The sequence below is a fragment of the Pleurodeles waltl genome, chromosome 12 (assembly GCF_031143425.1).
Source record: "Pleurodeles waltl isolate 20211129_DDA chromosome 12, aPleWal1.hap1.20221129, whole genome shotgun sequence".
In the NCBI taxonomy this organism is placed as follows: domain Eukaryota; kingdom Metazoa; phylum Chordata; class Amphibia; order Caudata; family Salamandridae; genus Pleurodeles; species Pleurodeles waltl.
In genome coordinates this window covers 178,041,399-178,056,241 of record NC_090451.1, presented here as the reverse complement: position 1 = coordinate 178,056,241, position 14,843 = coordinate 178,041,399, and the positions used below count along the sequence as shown (strand labels likewise).

Genomic DNA, 14,843 nt, shown 5'->3' with positions numbered 1-14,843 from the left:
ATTTGTAATGTGCTCATCCACTGCCAAAGCCGCCTCTCAGTGCTGTAAAACAAGGTTTGTTTGTACCTACTATAATGATGCCCATTTATCGATCAGAGCAAACTGAAACGCTGGGTGGCCCCTGTGACTAAAACCTGAGTACTATACACAGGCACGCAGAGAGAATGAATTACTCTACTGAGCCTTCAGACCGGCATGTGCACAGGCTTTGTGCTTTCTGCAAGTCAACGCCATCTCTTCCTCCTGCTTCAACACCCTCCACATGCTTCAGAGGATCTACAAATGGATCTCCACCAGAACCAGAAGGATGGTCACTCAACCCCTTGTAAGCAACAGCAGACTAGACTATGGCAACACCCTCTACGCAGGAACCATGGCCAAGCTCCAGAAAAGACTGCAACGTGTAAGGATCCCCTCCGCACGCCTCATCCTGGACATCCCCTGCCACAGCCTCATCACAGCCCACTCAAGAGAGCTGCACTGGCTCCCCATCAACAAGAGAATCTCTTTCAAGCTCCTCATCCACGCTCACAAAGCACTGCACGACACCGGACCAGAATACCTCAACAGACGGCTCTCCTTCTACACCCCGACCAAACAGCTTCACTCCGTTGACCTTTCCCTCCCCACCATTCCACACATACAGAACGACCACCGGTGGCAGATCGTTCTCCCACCTCACCGCCAAGATGTGGAACACTCTTCATATCCACCAGTGACAGACACAGGACCAGCTAATCTTCATTGGACACCTCAAGACATGGCTGTTCGAGCAGTAGCAGCATCCCCCCCAGCGCCTTGTGACCCTCATGGGTGAGTAGTGTGCTTTACAAATGCTATGATTGATTGATACCTTCACAGGAAGACGTTTCTTTAATGGTTGACTCTGAATACAAAATTACACACCTCTATAACCCAGGTGTACATTGGAGAGCAGGATCCATGTATGAGCACACCAGGAGGAGGAGACAGGAAGAAGCATCAATCAGCCGGCTGAATTGGCTGCTTGTACTCCACAATAAATACTCTGCACAGAAATGTAGTAATCTTCTTTATCTGAAGGTCCATTGGCACAGGAAACAGGTCCACCGCACTCCTCAGGCACCGAGACTCAACTGTCACTCAGTCGAGTCTCAATGTGTCATAGAGGGACGTGGAACCTGTACATGTCACAACACTCATCCTAAGTAATACACAATACCGGCGCATTTTAAATGTGTCCCACTCAGAGTTTGATGAAGGTTATGTACATTGTCTTTACCTCATTCCGTTCTTTTGTGCACGTAGCCCTCATCCCCTTTCATGTCAGCTGCATCATTGCCCAGGCTGCAACACCTATGTAACATATGTGCGTACAATGGTGGAGCTCCTTAGAATGTCAGGCTCTAGATGATATTTAGGGATAGAAAGGCAGGAGAGATTAAAACTGTGGAAAGTGATATCCAATTTATCTGCTTTCATTTGTGGATTCTCTTTGATATGGTTAAAAATCAAATCGAAACATGAGTGGTCTTTGAGCCAGTATCACTCTACCCTTCCATGGTCAACATGTGTCAGCCAGTGTTTCAATGCCCAACAGTGTCGACTTCATCAGCACTTCTAGAGCCCTACTGTCTTCAAGCTATGGAGTATGTCCTTCTATTAGTAGTCTGTGTTGGTACTGAAAAGCTTAAAGATTTTTTTTATACTCGCAGCACTTCGATGATTGAGGTTTCTTCTATTGTCAAACTAGGCTCTCTTATCCCAGAGTAGGAATGCATGCTCAAGTAGTCACACATTCTTCAAGGGTTCGGATGCTGTGTATCCCCCATGCCTGTCCCTCCAGTGATGAACCATGTCAAATGTTCAGGCTGTTCACATAACAAATGTTCACACAATGAAAACAGATGAAACTTTTTCGCATAGTCAGGTGGTTAGCCCCATAAAGAAAGATGAGGCCCATATGGTGAGACACAACTTATTTATGACAGTCACTCTTTTTGTCTATGTTCTGCACCTTTTGTCAGGACCTCTCCTCTATAGAAAGGTGAAACTGTTGTTATGTTCTCATCACAATGGGTATGTATGATCACACGTTATCCCACAAAATCTGTAGGACTAGTTTATATCCATGAAGGCTCCATCTTAATATACAAGAAACTAGCTGTATACAGGAGAGGGAACATCAACCCCTTTTTCTTAAACAGTGGATTGGAATTAGTATGCTCTCCTTTTAGTGAAATTTATGACAGGATTTTCATAAGAGTATTCTCTTAGTTTATTCACTAAGTGGCTCCACATTGATGTCGGTTTTATGTGAGGAACCAAAGTATGAACTCACTTGGTGAATCAAAGAACATTCCAAACTCAGCATTCGTACACCAGTAAAATATTTATTAAATTAAATATTATGTCCTCACCCACTTGCAATCATGAAATTCTCTAACATCACCTCTGTCCTTCCCTGATTGCCCCCCACAAAGAGGAAAAAATCTATCCATTATTTGCATGTTCAGTTTCTCCTACACATACATACACACACACACACTCACACACATACACACAACCTTATTTTAGTGTTGCGGCAAAACCCGCGACCACGACCAGAAAGCGCTAGGACCTCGAGGACAATAAGATGTCCAGCGAGGGCCGAACGCTGGAAGAGGAAATGGAGGGGACTTTTAGAAAAAGGGGAAAAGGATCGGGAACAGATGCATGCAGGCGGTGGAAATAAAGACAGAGAAACCTACCTTTGTGTTCCGTGGTCTTTCTTACACAACACGCCAACTGGCGATGAAGGGAAACCTTTGAGAAACGCGCAACGCCGGTAGCCCACCCCGGGTGCATCCGTGTGCAGCGCAGCCCACAGCGTGTCGCCAGCACTGCCATAGCGCAAAATCGGGAGTCCACCCCGATTGCGCTGAAAACGCTACAAGTTCCAGGAAGAGGCACCAGGACCCCATCCCAGCTACCTCCACTCACCGGAGTACAGCCCCCAGCAGCAATGCCCAGCAGGAGGTAAGAGGCCCAACTCCATTGCCTCTGCAGAATCCAATGCAAATCCCGTAGTAAATCCTGCAAGATTACAGCCTTCCCAGTGGCCATCTTGAAGTCAGGCAGCTCAGCCAATGAGCTGCAAGAACTAGAGGGTGGCCATTTTGAGGTCAGGAGCCCATACAAAAACACACAAGAGACTCAAAAGCCATACAAGCTCACAGAAGGGCATGGAAGGGGCATACAAGCATGCAGGTGCTGCCAGTGAACCACTATGACCATAGCGCTGCACGCAAGTCACAAGACACTTGTGCAACGTCACGCACAACCTCCCTCGCTCCACAACTGGCTGACACTACCGTTGATGAACACGACATGTCCACGTCACCAGGCTCAACACGACACACACAGGCCACAACACGGATGGGACTGCATCTGTGGCACTCAACATGTGCAGACCAGCCATACTTGGGGTTTCATTACTGCACCCGCCAGGACTGCTCGCCCTTGAATCAGGAAGAGGCCTGGGTCTCCGCTGGCAGGACTGGCTGGAAGACTTCAAAGACGTAATGAAAGGGTCACAAGTTACTGACCCTGTGCAACAGCTCATTGCGCTACGCAACCTCATTGGAAAAGAGGTTGGGCAGATCATCAAGGAACTGCTGACAGACACTGCATCATCATATCAAGGGGTCCGCGAGGTGCTTAACAGGAAATTTCTTCACAAATGAACATCGACTATGAATGCTACAGTTTCAACCTAGCGTATCAGGAGAAGGATGAATACATGGGAGAGTTCATCTCACGACTAAAACGCCTTACCCGATACTGTGCTTTTGACATGTTCACAATGGAAGATGCTCTTCACCTGCAGATCAATGAAGAATGCCAATGCGAGTCCCTGCGCAGACGCCTTTTAAAGAAACAATACTCGTTGGATGAAATATAAAAAGTGACGAGAGTTAGCAATCAAGCATTGACACACGCAAAGCAAATGGAAGCAGGAAAACTAGAGAAACGAGAACATGCATTCAGGCTTCAAAATCGTTAGAAGGAACACTAGTCCCTGGAACTCCAGAGGATGCCGAAATCCACAAAATATCCCTGACAAACAGGATGTCGCTATAGCCCCGATACATGGGGCCAAAGGGAGTCCCAGCTGAAATGCTATTGCTGCTGCCAAGACTTCCCGCACACTGATCAGTGACCATCAGTGGGTCAACAGTGCAATCGCTGTGGCAAAGAAAATAATTTCGAAAAGGTTGCCAAGCCTCACAAAAGAGCATACAGCAGAATTCCCGGGAGCGTCACCATGTGAAGGCTGTGCGTGACCGATGAGACCACTTGACCAGCTCATCCAGGGCACACTGTCACTCGCATGATACATACGAATTGAGACTGTCTGACTCCTGGGAGTCACAATATCTCACATGAATCTCACAAGATAGCGAGGAGTACATTTGCATGGTCTCCAACCAAGACAGAATAAAGAAATACCCGAGGCTGAATCTCCAAATGGGAACACATTCTATTACATTTGTGCTAGACAGTGGTGCATCCCTCAACTACATCAGTGTCACAGAGTACAATAGGATGAACCAGAAGCCCAAACTACACAAAGCAGCTGTGCAACTCTACACATGGATGTCCAAAGACCCTCTGCCATGTTTAGAGCAATTTCAAACATCTCTCACTTACAAAGATAGGACCATACAAGACCAGATTCACATGATTGAAGGACTAGAAGCAGATTGCCTCCTCAGTTTGCCCAGGGCTGAACGACTGAGTCTTGTGGATATATTATATCGATTATAGGATGAATCAGACATTGTATGCAGGTTTTCAAAGCTATTCACAGGACTAGGGAAGTTGGCTTACTTCCAAATCCACCTGCATATAAATGAACAAATAACACCAGTAGCTCAGCATCATAGGAAGATACCCTTTCACCTTCAACAAGAAGTTGAGGACAAACTAAGAGACCTCCTCAGGGCCGACATCATAGAAAGAACTCTGGGACCTACCCCGTGGGTGCCCCCGGTAGTGGTGGTGCCTAAACGAGGATCCAGTGGCAAAGTGCGCCTATGTGTAGACATGAGACCTCCAACCACAGCCATTGAATGGGAAAAAAAACCGGGACCCCACATCAGTTATACGTTACTCAACAGGACAAAGGTATTCTTCAAGCTGGATCTAAACAAGGGCTATCACCCGCTCTCACAAGATAGCGAGGAGTACATTTGCATGGTCTCCAACCAAGACAGAATAAAGAAATACCCGAGGCTGAATCTCCAAATGGGAACACATTCTATTACATTTGTGCTAGACAGTGGTGCATCCCTCAACTACATAAGTGTCACAGAGTACAATAGGATGAACCAGAAGCCCAAACTACACAAAGCAGCTGTGCAACTCTACACATGGATGTCCAAAGACCCTCTGCCATGTTTAGAGCAATTTCAAACATCTCTCACTTACAAAGATAGGACCATACAAGACCAGATTCACATGATTGAAGGACTAGAAGCAGATTGCCTCCTCAGTTTGCCCAGGGCTGAACGACTGAGTCTTGTGGATATATTATATCGATTATAGGATGAATCAGACATTGTATGCAGGTTTTCAAAGCTATTCACAGGACTAGGGAAGTTGGCTTACTTCCAAATCCACCTGCATATAAATGAACAAATAACACCAGTAGCTCAGCATCATAGGAAGATACCCTTTCACCTTCAACAAGAAGTTGAGGACAAACTAAGAGACCTCCTCAGGGCCGACATCATAGAAAGAACTCTGGGACCTACCCCGTGGGTGCCCCCGGTAGTGGTGGTGCCTAAACGAGGATCCAGTGGCAAAGTGCGCCTATGTGTAGACATGAGACCTCCAACCACAGCCATTGAATGGGAAAAAAAACCGGGACCCCACATCAGTTATACGTTACTCAACAGGACAAAGGTATTCTTCAAGCTGGATCTAAACAAGGGCTATCACCCGCTCGAACTCTGTGAAAGTTCACGCTACATCACCACATTTTCAATGCATCAAGGGTTATTTCGGTACAAACGGCTCAGCTTTGGCATCTCATCTGCAGCTGAGATATTTCAAGAAACGATCAGGAGAGTAATTCATCACATTCCCAACACCCTTAATTATAGTGACAACATCCTTATATTTGAAGCCACGGTCAAAGAACATGGTAAAGCCCTGGATCAGGCATGTTGGGCTCTTATGGAGGCAAACCTAACCCTTAATAAGGACAAGTGTGAGTTTCACAGGTCCACTCTCAAGTTCTAGGGACACATATTCTCAGGTGATGGCCCTCACCGACACCCTCCACCCCCAGGATGCAGGAGATCTTTGGTCATTTCTGTAAATGGTCAGTTACTGTGCCTGGTACATCAAGGACTATGCCACCATCAGCTATCCTCTCTGGGAGCTGACCAAAAAAGGTCAACATTTCTGATGGTCTACGAGATGTGATAAAGTATCAAGGACACTTTTGAGGCGGCAATCAATCTAGCATACTTCAGTCCTCGTATGAAGACCGAGATCACCATAGATGCCTGTCTGGTGGGACTCGGGCCATCTTAGGTCAGCATGACAAAGACAGCGATCAAAAACACATAGTAGCATATGCCAGCCGCAGCTTGACTGACTCTGACAGAGCATATTCTCAGACAGAAAAGGAAAGTCTAGCCGTTGTTTGGGCTTGCGAGCATTTTCACATATTTATATATAGGAAACACTTCACACTCATCACGGACCATCAAGCATTGATAACCATATTCGGAAATCCCCGAGCCAAGATACCTCCCAGGATAGAGCGATGGGGAATTTGACTAGAAGTGTACACGTACACCATCATACACAAGCCTGGAAAAGCAGCGAACCAAGCCGACTTCATGTCACAACACCCCAGAGCATCCTCGACAACAAAACCATCACCAGCAGAGGAATATATTCACTTTGTCATTGCTCAAGCAAGATCACTGGCGGTCCCCCTTGAAGCCATAATTGAGGCAACAGCAGCGGATGACACACTACAAGACGTAACGCGGCGCATAAGAATGAACAAGTGGGGCCACATGGAAGAATCTAAAATCAGTCAACTCACGGACCTCAAGGAACTAACCTCCTTTCAACACTGTCCATTGCAGAGGATGGTCTACTGCTCAGAGAAAAAAGAATTGTCATCCTGAAGAGTTTACGCCAGGGGGTGGTTAACCTGGTCCATGAGAGATATGGAATCATAGTAGCCACAAAAAGGGCCCAACAGGAGTGTGTCTGGTTCCCTTCCCTGGATGTGATGGTTGAAGCTACACTAAAAGATTGTCTACAGTGCCAGCTGGTCGGCCGAGAAGAAACCTCCTGTGACTCTACAAATTCCCGAAATACCTACAAGTTGCAGCAGACCTTTTTGGCCCTCTACAGTACGGCAAATAGATTCTTGTTATAATGGATGAATATTCCTGATTCCCAATCGCACAACAAATATTGTCCACCAGGGCAGCCACTACCATATACCAATACTGGATTAAGTTTTTGCAGCATGGGGAATCCCAGAAGTAGTCAAGACTGACAACGGGCCTCCGTTCAACAGTCAAGAGTTCTCCGACTTTGCCAGACACCTCAATTTCAGACATCAAAAAATCACTCCCCTGTGGCACCAGGCCAATGGGATGGTGGAGAGGTTCATGGTAACTCTGAAGAAGACCAAGCAACCAGTTGAACTGGCCAGAAGGGATGTCCAGGCAGCACTGAATGAAGTGCTAAGGGCATACCGAACCACACCCCACAGCACCACAAACAAATGCCTGGTCAACCTCATTCTAGGCAATACTGTGTGCACCAGAATACCCACCTGGGAAAACTTAGCTCGCCCGATACAGCAACCAGTGATCACAATGAGCTTGCGGAGAAGAACAGAACCAAGAAAGCAAAAATGAATCAATACACGGACAGACGTCAGAGGGCTCAGCCTTCAACAATCTGTGAAGGAGACTGGGTACTCGCCAGACGAGAACAAAAGAGAAAATTGGACTGTCGGTATCACAAGCACTCACTGCAAGCAATAAGCCAGAAAGGCACAATGGTTACAGCTGCTTTAAGGATAAGAGGGGGACTCGGAACATCACCCACTTCAAGAAATGCAACGCTCCACCCAAAGAAGCAACATCAGCAGGAGACAGCGATGCCACCGAGGACACTCCCACACCAGCCTCGAGACCGGGTCTCTTTATCTTTTCAGCTGTTGGGCAACCCACACCACTCACCTCACCAAGTCGACCCCAGTCTGCTTGTCGCAGGCCTGCGTGGCTCTTAGAAGAAATATAATGAATGCATTCCTGAAAGAAACTCATCTGTGCAAGCGAGGGGGGAGATGTGCTGTTGCTGCAAAACCCGTGAGTGCAACCAGAGTGCGCTAGGACCTCGAGGACAATAAGATGTCCAGTGAGGGCCGAGAGCCGGAAGAGGAAAGAGACACTACTTTTATAAAAAGGAGAAAAGGATCGGGAACAGATGCATGCAGGCAAGTGGACATAAAGAAAGAGAAAACTACCTTTGTGTGCCGTGGTCTTTATTACAGGACACATCACTTATTTTAACAGATATCGGGAGGCTCTAAATTTTTAAATACCATTTTGTCACACGATTTGTTGAGTTTTTTTATTCTGAATTTATTTTTTTTGGTACTTCAAAAGACTTACTTTTTTATCTTTTCCTTTGCAAGTTAAATTATGTCTGTTTGCATCAACTTACATTTCAGGACGTTTGAAATCACTTTTTCATGGCAAATAAAGTTTAGTTTGACTCTGTGCCCTTCAAAAACATCCTTCACAATTTCTTCACTTAAGAAGTGTAAAATTAATTTTACCTCAGTTCAATGGAGAGGTCTATATGCAATCAGATTTGTCTACTAAAATAGCTCCATAACTCTCTCGAGTTATGCATCTGCCTTGCTTCCAATTTTTGGGTTGGTAAGCAAATCAGATTCAGCAACATCTTAAATCTATTATATTTCCTATACTCTAAGTCATGAATGTAATACCTAAAAGTGGCCACCCATATGCTTACTTGAAGAAGGGCAAAGAAATCTGGCCTCCACAAAACTAATTATTGACTGTGTGTCTCTATCTCGTTATGATTCCATCTCTTCCACAACTTTCGGGAAATGTGCTATCCTACTAGAGTAAAATCCCTAACCTCAGTACTTAAACTGTATTGCAGCTTCATGTATTCATCCATAATATTGTATGATATTTTCTGAGTCACATACAGCCCCAAGCAAACATTTACGCCAGTAGCATTTGAGGTGGCTCCTCCATTCAGCACCAGCTCTTCCCAGCAACCAGTCAGTCTGCTTGCTTCACCTCAGTTTCTAAGGTCCTTTAAACCATTTTTGTCTGTTAAAGCTTATGGAGCAAGTGGGAGCGCATAACTTTTGGATCCTGCATTTGCAACACAGGACTGGAAACAATACTTGTATTAGTGCATTAGGAAGAACGGAAGGCAAAAGATGCAGTTCTTGTATCTTAACTGCATAAGGTCACATCTGCAAGCAGACTTTTAGCCAATGCAAAAGCTACAGCAGAGGATGGGGAAATCCTTTGGTGGTTATTACAACTGGAGCAGCAAAAATATTTGACAATTTAGTACACACAGACTCTGTTAGCTCGCACACAAAAAGATGCTAAAGCTTCATGTTAACAGAAGCTTAAAATTCAGGTATAGCACATTTAGGGCCAGATTTATGAACATTAGGAATACCAATTTCCTATTTGTGATAATCTCTTAATCACAATTAGGAAATCATTGTTACTAATGGATAAACCTTTGATTTCTTAACAGTGATTCCTAATAGGTTGCAAATCACAATACCTCATGAATATTAATGAGGTAGGACACAATTAGTGACCAATTGGGAATCCATTCCATCACAAGGATGTTGGCCTGCTTTGGGTTAGCAGAACACCACGCCTGTGATTGATTTTCAATAAGGCAATCGTTTTGCATTTCAAAACAGAAAATGAAACCTTTAAGTTTCATTTTTTAAGAATAGTCATTCGTTTGTGGGAACCACTGCCTGCTCTGACTTTTTTTTTTGTAACATTCTCAAGAGGAAAGGTGTCCTAACAGGACCCCTTCCCATTTTCCATCAGATTAACACCACTTCTAAACTGGTGTTAACCTATTACTTTTTTGTGTCCGGAATTCGGAAAACAGTGCACATCTGATATTTGGAAGGGATGCCCTAAACACTCCCCTTCCAAATACCGAATCACTAGCATAAATTGTGATTTGGTAACACAGAATCACAATTTGTGCTTTTGTACATTTAAAAAAAAGCATTTTTGCGGACATAAATGGCCCAGACGGAGGCAGTTTTGGACCACAAAAATGCTTTGAATGCCTGGCCCTTAATTTGAGCACACAATTCATTCAGTGCACCAATGTGAACGTACGGCATAAATTGTATACCCCTAGTTATAATGTAAAATTAACCCTTACAATATAATCATTAATATGCAATAACTAATATATGGGGTAAGTGAGAATAATATTAAGTTTATTGACCTGACTGCTCTAAAAAAAAATAAAGGGGTTTTTGGGCATTGTAACTTGCAAATTACGAAGTACTGGAGCCCAATCGAGTCTCCTTGTTGCTACTCTCTCAAACATCGAGCTCTGAGCTGTGTTCTAGCTGCAGGTTTGCACATCTCCCTATCTATTGAAACAACAACTGTCCACAGACCTACAACAGACCCCAATTAGCAGGCATGTTTGGTGAGTTCACGGACCTCTCAGGTTGAGGTTCAATAAACAGTACCTTGGTTCTGGAGGCTGTGCAGTGTGGGAAGGCAATGTAAGGGTGAGTCACACCGGGATGCCCTCAAGGAGTCAAGGTCGGTCTGGGGTCTGCACAGCACAGTGGCACAACGGTCCTTCTCCCACCAAGTGGTGAACAGCTGACAGCGTTGAAATCCTCTGCATTGTTACGGCAACCAGCGAGGTCACGCTGGAAGGGATTTCCTTCAGCGCTGTGGTGCCTGACCAGTAAGGTGCCACTGGAAGGGATTTGCTTTGGCATGATGGCGCCTAACCACAAGTCAGAGAGCTTTGGTATTTGAGTCACCGGAACAGCGCTTGGGGGTTGTTTTTCACCCAGTTGATGATCAGGCACATGCTACCTGAGGGAAGCTCGCAGCACTCAATGTTCTCCTCAGACAGAGTGCTTGTCAGTTGCAGGTGCTGGACTCACAATATGTGGAGTCCCACAGCAATGGGGAAGTCTTTGATGGCCCTGAGACTTCGGACACAGTGGGCAAGCCCTTGGAGATCACTCTGGGAAGGAAGTCAGAGTCCTTCCAGCAGGGTCAAGGTGCAGGGCAACAAGCAGGAATGCAGTCCTCCCAGAAAAGCAGTCCAGTTGATAACATTGAGCAGCCTGACAGTTCTTCTGACAGAGTTTCAGTTCCGGGTCCAGAGGTGTTTCATTTGATGGGGTCAGAGACCCAGTACTTATACCAAAATGTACCTTTGAAGTGGGGGAGACTTCAAAGAGTGTTTTTGAAGTGCCCCAGTTCCCCTTTCAGCCCAGTCCTCTATGCAGGAGATTTGTGGGGGTTATCAGTCCTTTGTGTGGGGTTACACTACCCTTTGAAGTGTTACTGAGAGCATTTCCACCCTTCCTGCCCAGGGAGACCCATCATTATGCAAATGAATGCAGATACAGTTGTGTGTCCTGTGTTAATGGCTGTCTGGATGGAATGCACAAAGGAAGCTGTCACCCAACTCATGCTAGACCTGGTGACCCCCTGACCTGGTTCTGGCCAAGAGTGCACTTGGCTCCACCAGCCTGCCTCCGTGCCCCTGACCCCGCCGTCTGCCGCCAGGAATAGAAGTTCGAGGCCCTCCACCACCCACAGGCACCCGCTTGGTGCCTAGTGGTAGGCATATCTTGTTGTGCTCTGCTTTGTTACATTTCGTGTATTTTGTTTTTTATATTCGTTTTTCATTTTTTGCACTATTTTTATCTGCCCCTGTGCCCTTTCTGTATTCCGCTTTGTTTTTGCCCTATTGTTATGCTCGCCTGTTTTCCAGCTGGCTCTCGCCGGTCTCCTGTCCCCTGCTGCTGTGTCCCTTGCGGCCCGCCCCCCTCACGCCCCCATTGGCCCTTCCCACCCGCCTCCCAGCTGCTCCACCCTCCCACCTCCCCCTCTTAATGGCACCCGCTGCGCGGAACCCTCTGTGACCCCCTGACCTGATTCTGGCCAGGAGTCCACTTGGCTCCACCAGCCTGCCTCCGTGCCCCTGACCCAGCCGTCTGACGCCAGGAATAGAAGTTCGAGGCCCTCCACCACCCGCATGCACCCGCCTGCGCCTCATCCCTGGTGCCTAGTGGTAGGCATATCTTGTTGTGCTCTGCTTTGTTACATTTCGTGTATTTCGTTTTTTAAATTTGTTTTTCGTTTTTTGCACTGTTTTTATCTGCCCGTATGCCCTTTCTGTATTCCGCTTTGTTTTTGCCCTATTGTTATGCTCGCCTGTTTTCCAGCTGGCTCTCGCCGGTCTCCTGTCCCCTGCTGCTGTGTCCCTTGCGGCCCGCCCCCCTCACGCCCCCATTGGCCCTTCCCACCCACCTCCCAGCTGCTCCACCCTCCCACCTCCCCCTCTTAATGGCGCCCGCTGCGCGGAACCCTCTGTGACCCCCTGACCTGATTCTGGCCAGGAGTCCACTTGGCTCCACCAGCCTGCCTCCGTGCCCCTGACCCCGCCGTCTGACGCCAGGAATAGAAGTTCGAGGCCCTCCACCACCCGCAGGCACCCGCAGGCACCCGCCTGCGCCTCATACCTGGTGCTTAGTGGTAGGCATATCTTGTTGTGCTCTGCTTTGTTACATTTCGTGTATTTCGTTTTTTAAATTTGTTTTTCGTTTTTTGCACTGTTTTTATCTGCCCGTGTGCCCTTTCTGTATTCCGCTTTATTTTTGCCCTATTGTTATGCTCGCCTGTTTTCCAGCTGGCTCTCGCCGGTCTCCTGTCCCCTGCTGCTGTGTCCCTTGCGGCCCGCCCCCCTCACGCCCCCATTGGCCCTTCCCACCCGCCTCCCAGCTGCTCCACCCTCCCACCTCCCCCTCTTAATGGCGCCCGCTGCGCGGAACCCTCTGTGACCCCCTGACCTGATTCTGGCCAGGAGTCCACTTGGCTCCACCAGCCTGCCTCCGTGCCCCTGACCCCGCCGTCTGCCGCCAGGAATAGAAGTTCGAGGCCCTCCACCACCCACAGGCACCCGCTTGGTGCCTAGTGGTAGGCATATCTTGTTGTGCTCTGCTTTGTTACATTTTGTGTATTTCGTTTTTTATATTCGTTTTTCATTTTTTGCACTGTTTTTATCTGCCCCTGTGTCCTTTCTGTATTCCGCTTCATTTTTGTCCTATTGTTGTGCTCGCCCGTTTTCCAGCCTGCTCTCGCCGGTCTCCAGTTTAATGCCGCTGCGTCCCCTGCAGCCCCACCCCTTTGCGCCCCCATTGGCCCTTCCCTCTCACCTCCCAGCTGCTCCACCCTCCCACCTCGCCCTCTTAATGGCGGCCACTGCGCGGAACCCTCTGTGACCCCCTGACCTGGTTCTGGCCAGGAGTCCACTTGGCTCCACCAGCCTGCCTCCGTGCCCCTGACCCCGCCGTCTGACGCCAGGAATAGAAGTTCGAGGCCCTCCACCACCCGCAGGCACCCGCCTGCGCCTCATCCCTGTTGCCTAGTGGTAGGCATATCTTGTTGTGCTCTGCTTTGTTACATTTCGTGTGTATTTAGTTATTTTGATTAATTTTTCGTTTTTTGCACTGTTTTTATCTGCCCCTGTGCCCTTTCTGTATTCTGCTTTGTTTTTGCCCTATTGTTGTGCTCGCCCGTTTTCCAGCCAGCTCTCACCGGTCACCTATTCCCTGCTGCTGCGTCCCCTGCAGCCCCACCCCCTTCGCGCCTCCATTGGCCCTTCCCTTCCACCTCCCAGCTGCTCCACCCTCCCACCTCCCCCTCTTAATGGTGCCTGCTGCGCGGAACCCTCTGTGACCCCCTGACCTGGTTCTGGCCAGGAGTCCACTTGGCTCCACCAGCCTGCCTCCGTGCCCCTGACCCTGCCCTCTGATGCCAGGAGTAGAAGTTCGAGGCCCTCCACCACCCGCAGGCACCCGCCTGCGCCTCATCCCTATTGCCTAGTGGTAGGCATATCTTGTTGTGCTCTGCTTTGTTACATTTCGTGTATTTAGTTTTTTAAATTTGTTTTTCATTTATTGCACTGTTTTTATCTGCCCCTGTGCCCTTTCTGTATTCCGCTTCATTTTTGCCCTATTGTTGTGCTTGCCCGTTTTCCAGCCTGCTCTTGCTGGTCTCCTGTTTAATGCCGCTGCGTCCCCTGCAGCCCCACCCCCTTCGCGCCCCCATTGGCCCTTCCCTCCCGCCTCCCAGCTGCTCCACCCTCCCACCTCCCCCTCTTAATGGCGGCCACTGCTCTGTAGCGTGCAGCAGGCCTGCCAGAGGCTAGCCCGTCTGCGCCCGTCTGTGCCTGGACTGCACCCAGTGCTGGTCCCCCTGGCCCTCGCTGCCCCGGCCCCCTGAGGCAGCATTACTCCTCCATCAAACCCCTCAACCCAGGACAGCACCCTTCCTGCGCCCCAGCAAACCCCAAGCACACACATGGACCATTCTCATGCCACTCATGCCGTTTCTCCTGCACTCACACAAACACCAACAATACCAACATGTACCACAACAACTCCAACACGCACCACAACAACACCAACATGCACCACAACAACAACAACCCCCGCAACCACCTTAACTGCATACTCCTAAACACCTGCTCCGTCCACA

At 48.0% G+C, this 14,843-nt stretch overlaps 1 long non-coding RNA gene across 5 annotated transcripts in view; it reads right to left on the bottom strand.

Annotated features, from left to right (window-relative positions):
- The window catches only part of LOC138267754 (uncharacterized), a 39,034-nt gene extending 36,004 nt beyond the window's left edge, over positions 1–3,030 (bottom strand). For 2 of the 5 annotated variants that reach the window (XR_011199863.1, XR_011199866.1), the window contains exon 1: positions 2,962–3,020. This is a non-coding gene — a long non-coding RNA (uncharacterized lncRNA). Of the gene's footprint in view, positions 1–2,729 lie in introns of all 5 variants that reach the window. The other 3 variants (XR_011199864.1, XR_011199865.1, XR_011199862.1) reach the window with 3 other exon arrangements.
- Between the last annotated feature and the right edge of the window lie 11,813 nt (positions 3,031–14,843).